Consider the following 6000-nt stretch of genomic DNA (forward strand, 5'->3'; position numbering starts at 1 on the left):
AATGCGCACCACCCCGTGATGTTTTTCTCACTCCTACCAGTGAATGTAATGTAACACACACCCATACAATGCGCACCACCCCGTGATGTTTTTCTCACTCCTACTAGTGAATGTAATGTAACACACACCCATACAATGCGCACCACCCCGTGATGTTTTTCTCACTCCTACTAGTGAATCTAATGTAACACACACCCATACAATGCGCACCACCCCGTGATGTTTTTCTCACTGCTACTAGTGAATGTAATGTAACACACACCCATACAATGCGCACCACCCCATGATGTTTTTCTCACTGCTACTAGTGAATCTAATGTAACACACACCCATACAATGCGCACCACCCCGTGATGTTTTTCTCACTCCTACTAGTGAATGTAATGTAACACACACCCATACAATGCGCACCACCCCGTGATGTTTTTCTCACTCCTTCTAGTGAATGTAATGTAACACACACCCATACAATGCGCACCACCCCATGATGTTTTTCTCACTCCTACTAGTGAATGTAATGTAACACACACCCTTACAATGCGCACCACCCCGTGATGTTTTTCTCACTGCTACTAGTGTATGTAATGTAACACACACCCATACAATGCGCACCACCCCGTGATGTTTTTCTCACTGCTACTAGTGAATCTAATGTAACACACACCCATACAATGCGCACCACCCCGTGATGTTTTTCTCACTGCTACTAGTGAATCTAATGTAACACACACCCATACAATGCGCACCACCCCGTGATGTTTTTCTCACTGCTACTAGTGAATCTAATGTAACACACACCCATACAATGCGCACCACCCCGTGATGTTTTTCTCACTGCTACTAGTGAATGTAATGTAACACACACCCATACAATGCGCACCACCCCGTGATGTTTTTCTCACTGCTACTAGTGAATGTAATGTAACACACACCCATACAATGCGCACCACCCCGTGATGTTTTTCTCACTCCTACTAGTGAAGGTAATGTAACACACACCCATACAATGCGCACCACCCCGTGATGTTTTTCTCACTCCTTCTAGTGAAGGTAATGTAACACACACCCATACAATGCGCACCACCCCGTGATGTTTTTCTCACTCCTACTAGTGAATGTAATGTAACACACACCCTTACACTGCGCACCACCCCGTGATGTTTTTCTCACTGCTACTAGTGTATGTAATGTAACACACACCCATACAATGCGCACCACCCCGTGATGTTTTTCTCACTGCTACTAGTGAATCTAATGTAACACACACCCATACAATGCGCACCACCCCGTGATGTTTTTCTCACTGCTACTAGTGAATCTAATGTAACACACACCCATACAATGCGCACCACCCCGTGATGTTTTTCTCACTGCTACTAGTGAATCTAATGTAACACACACCCATACAATGCGCACCACCCCGTGATGTTTTTCTCACTGCTACTAGTGAATCTAATGTAACACACACCCATACAATGCGCACCACCCCGTGATGTTTTTCTCACTGCTACTAGTGAATGTAATGTAACACACACCCATTCAATGCGCAACACCCCGTGATGTTTTTCTCACTGCTACTAGTGAATGTAATGTAACACACACCCATACAATGCGCACCACCCCGTGATGTTTTTCTCACTGCTACTAGTGAATGTAATGTAACACACACCCATACAATGCGCACCACCCCGTGATGTTTTTCTCACTGCTACTAGTGAATGTAATGTAACACACACCCATACAATGCGCACCACCCCGTGATGTTTTTCTCACTGCTACTAGTGAATGTAATGTAACACACACCCATACAATGCGCACCACCCCGTGATGTTTTTCTCACTGCTACTAGTGAATCTAATGTAACACACACCCATACAATGCGCACCACCCCGTGATGTTTTTCTCACTGCTACTAGTGAATCTAATGTAACACACACCCATACAATGCGCACCACCCCGTGATGTTTTTCTCACTGCTACTAGTGAATCTAATGTAACACACACCCATACAATGCGCACCACCCCGTGATGTTTTTCTCACTCCTACTAGTGAATCTAATGTAACACACACCCATACAATGCGCACCACCCCGTGATGTTTTTCTCACTGCTACTAGTGAATCTAATGTAACACACACCCATACAATGCGCACCACCCCGTGATGTTTTTCTCACTGCTACTAGTGAATCTAATGTAACACACACCCATACAATGCGCACCACCCCGTGATGTTTTTCTCACTGCTACTAGTGAATCTAATGTAACACACAACCATACAATGCGCACCACCCCGTGATGTTTTTCTCACTACTACTAGTGAATGTAATGTAACACACACCCATACAATGCGCACCACCCCGTGATGTTTTTCTCACTCCTACTAGTGAATCTAATGTAACACACACCCATACAATGCGCACCACCCCGTGATGTTTTTCTCACTGCTACTGGTGAATGTAATGTAACACACACCCATACAATGCGCACCACCCCGTGATGTTTTTCTCACTCCTACTAGTGAATGTAATGTAACACACACCCATACAATGCGCACCACCCCGTGATGTTTTTCTCACTCCTACTAGTGAATCTAATGTAACACACACCCATACAATGCGCACCACCCCGTGATGTTTTTCTCACTCCTACTAGTGAATCTAATGTAACACACACCCATACAATGCGCACCACCCCGTGATGTTTTTCTCACTCCTACTAATGAATCTAATGTAACACACACCCATACAATGCGCACCACCCCGTGATGTTTTTCTCACTCCTACTAGAGAATGTAATGTAACACACACGCATACAATGCGCACCACTCCGTGATGTTTTTCTCACTCCTACTAGTGAATGTAATGTAACACACACCCATACAATGCGCACCACCCCTTGATGTTTATCTGACTCCTACTAGTGAATGTAATGTAACACACACCCATACAATGCACACCACCCCGTGATGTTTTTCTCACTCCTACTAGTGTATGTATTGTAACACACACCCATACAATGCGCACCACCCCGTGATGTTTTTCTCACTCCTACCAGTGAATGTAATGTAACACACACCCATACAATGCGCACCACCCCGTGATGTTTTTCTCACTCCTACCAGTGAATGTAATGTAACACACACCCATACAATGCGCACCACCCCGTGATGTTTTTCTCACTCCTACTAGTGAATGTAATGTAACACACACCCATACAATGCGCACCACCCCGTGATGTTTTTCTCACTGCTACTAGTGAATGTAATGTAACACACACCCATACAATGCGCACCACCCCGTGATGTTTTTCTCACTGCTACTAGTGAATGTAATGTAACACACACCCATACAATGCGCACCACCCCATGATGTTTTTCTCACTGCTACTAGTGAATGTAATGTAACACACACCCATACAATGCGCACCACCCCGTGATGTTTTTCTCACTGCTACTAGTGAATCTAATGTAACACACACCCATACAATGCGCACCACCCCGTGATGTTTTTCTCACTCCTACTAGTGAATGTAATGTAACACACACCCTTACAATGCGCACCACCCCGTGATGTTTTTCTCACTGCTACTAGTGTATGTAATGTAACACACACCCATACAATGCGCACCACCCCGTGATGTTTTTCTCACTGCTACTAGTGAATCTAATGTAACACACACCCATACAATGCGCACCACCCCGTGATGTTTTTCTCACTGCTACTAGTGAATCTAATGTAACACACACCCATACAATGCGCACCACCCCGTGATGTTTTTCTCACTGCTACTAGTGAATCTAATGTAACACACACCCATACAATGCGCACCACCCCGTGATGTTTTTCTCACTGCTACTAGTGAATCTAATGTAACACACACCCATACAATGCGCACCACCCCGTGATGTTTTTCTCACTGCTACTAGTGAATCTAATGTAACACACAACCATACAATGCGCACCACCCCGTGATGTTTTTCTCACTACTACTAGTGAATGTAATGTAACACACACCCATACAATGCGCACCAACCCGTGATGTTTTTCTCACTCCTACTAGTGAATGTAATGTAACACACACCCATACAATGCGCACCACCCCGTGATGTTTTTCTCACTCCTACTAGTGAATGTAATGTAACACACACTCATACAATGCGCACCACCCCGTGATGTTTTTCTCACTCCTACTAGTGAATGTAATGTAACACACACCCATACAATGCGCACCACCCCGTGATGTTTTTCTCACTCCTACTAGTGAATGTAATGTAACACACACCCATACAATGCGCACCACCCCGTGATGTTTTTCTCACTCCTACTAGTGAATGTAATGTAACACACACCCATACAATGCGCACCACCCCGTGATGTATTTCTCACTCCTACTAGTGAATGTAATGTAACACACACCCATACAATGCGCACCACCCCGTGATGTTTTTCTCACTCCTACTAGTGAATGTAATGTAACACACACCCATACAATGCGCACCACCCCGTGATGTTTTTCTCACTCCTTCTAGTGAATGTAATGTAACACACACCCTTACAATGCGCACCACCCCGTGATGTTTTTCTCACTCCTACTAGTGAATGTAATGTAACACACACCCTTACAATGCGCACCACCCCGTGATGTTTTTCTCACTGCTACTAGTGTATCTAATGTAACACACACCCATACAATGCGCACCACCCCGTGATGTTTTTCTCACTGCTACTAGTGAATCTAATGTAACACACACCCATACAATGCGCACCACCCCGTGATGTTTTTCTCACTTCTACTAGTGAATCTAATGTAACACACACCCAAACAATGCGCACCACCCCGTGATGTTTTTCTCACTGCTACTAGTGAATCTAATGTAACACACACCCATACAATGCGCACCACCCCGTGATGTTTTTCTCACTGCTACTAGTGAATCTAATGTAACACACACCCATACAATGCGCACCACCCCGTGATGTTTTTCTCACTGCTACTAGTGAATCTAATGTAACACACAACCATACAATGCGCACCACCCCGTGATGTTTTTCTCACTGCTACTAGTGAATGTAATGTAACACACACCCATACAATGCGCACCACCCCGTGATGTTTTTCTCACTCCTACTAGTGAATCTAATGTAACACACACCCATACAATGCGCACCACCCCGTGATGTTTTTCTCACTCCTACTAGTGAATCTAATGTAACACACACCCATACAATGCGCACCACCCCGTGATGTTTTTCTCACTGCTACTAGTGAATCTAATGTAACACACACCCATACAATGCGCACCACCCCGTGATGTTTTTCTCACTCCTACTAGTGAATCTAATGTAACACACACCCATACAATGCGCACCACCCCGTGATGTTTTTCTCACTCCTACTAGTGAATCTAATGTAACACACACCCTTACAATGCGCACCACCTCGTGATGTTTTTCTCACTGCTACTAGTGTATGTAATGTAACACACACCCATACAATGCGCACCACCCCGTGATGTTTTTCTCACTCCTACTAGAGAATGTAATGTAACACACACGCATACAATGCGCACCACCCCGTGATGTTTTTCTCACTCCTACTAGAGAATGTAATGTAACACACACCCATACAATGCGCACCACCCCTTGATGTTTATCTCACTCCTACTAGTGAATGTAATGTAACACACACCCATACAATGCGCACCACCCCGTGATGTTTTTCTCACTGCTACTAGTGTATGTATTGTAACACACACCCATACAATGCGCACCACCCCGTGATGTTTTTCTCACTCCTACCAGTGAATGTAATGTAACACACACCCATACAATGCGCACCACCCCGTGATGTTTTTCTCACTCCTACCAGTGAATGTAATGTAACACACACCCATACAATGCGCACCACCCCGTGATGTTTTTCTCACTCCTACTAGTGAATGTAATGTAACACACACCCATACAATGCGCACCACCCCGTGATGTTTTTCTCACTGCTAC

The sequence above is a fragment of the Cavia porcellus genome, unplaced genomic scaffold (assembly GCF_034190915.1).
Source record: "Cavia porcellus strain 051 isolate PalLab524CR breed Dunkin Hartley unplaced genomic scaffold, mCavPor4.1 scaffold_39, whole genome shotgun sequence".
Taxonomy (NCBI): domain Eukaryota; kingdom Metazoa; phylum Chordata; class Mammalia; order Rodentia; family Caviidae; genus Cavia; species Cavia porcellus.